Source organism: Dipodomys spectabilis, unplaced genomic scaffold, assembly GCF_019054845.1.
Source record: "Dipodomys spectabilis isolate Male_0828 unplaced genomic scaffold, ASM1905484v1 ptg001984l, whole genome shotgun sequence".
Lineage (NCBI taxonomy): Eukaryota > Metazoa > Chordata > Mammalia > Rodentia > Heteromyidae > Dipodomys > Dipodomys spectabilis.
The window spans coordinates 3,925-4,905 of NW_024872661.1; positions in this window are offsets into that span (position 1 = coordinate 3,925).

Genomic DNA, 981 nt, shown 5'->3' on the forward strand with positions numbered 1-981 from the left:
CCTAGCTCCACCTGAAACCCTCTCCCCACCCCACCGCAATTCAATGTCTACACCAGGGGTCCACAGCTATGCTGCTACTCAATGGTAGACCTTAGCCTCTAGTACTGTGAGGCAAAACAAAGTTCTTCTCCTTAAACTGCCTCAGGTATATGATCCTAGAAACAGGAAGCTGACTGACCCAAGAACCACATTCCTTTTTTTTTTTTTAATTATTATCTTTAAGAAATTGTACAAAGAAGTTCCCATTCTACAAAACAGTATTTGAATACAAGGTGTCTGACAACATTGTCACCCAGCACTCCTAACCCAACCCTTCTCGTACTTAAAAAAAAAAAGTTAGGTAAATTAAATTAGCAGCCAAGGAAAGAGAGCAGCATGTGGTATTCAGGCAAACGAAAGGCTTATTTGCAGGCCACCTCTGGTCAAGTTGGAAACCCACACAGCAGGAATAAAAAGGGTAGAACTACACCACAGGCAGGCCAGATTTATCAAGGCCAGGATTGAAAGAAGGTGTGGCCACACTGGATGCAGATGTGACCTCAGGGAGGGTGGAAGGTAACTGCCACCAAGTATGTTGGTTACCTAGGTGATGCAGGTACTGGGCAGAGACTTAACCAAGAGGAGGGAAGAGTCGGCTCCGCCTTCCCAGGGTGGACCTTACAAAATTGAGATTAGGTGATGACATAAATTTCACAAACACATTTTAACCTTCACAAGGCACATTGTCATTATCATGGCCTATACAGCCTGTGAATTCTATGACCTTTGACAATACAAATTATGTTTTCCACATCAGGTGATGTTTACATTTCTCTCCTTTTGCTTAGTGTAGGCTGTTCCCTCTTTCCCTCTCATTCCTCCTTTCCCATCGCTGTCTTTGGGTTGCTTAGTTCTTTTTCTTCTATGTCCAGTGCAGCTGCTGGGCCCCTTTGTTGTGTGTTGTTCCGTTTCCCACTTATTCTGTGTCCTCCTCCTGGCTTC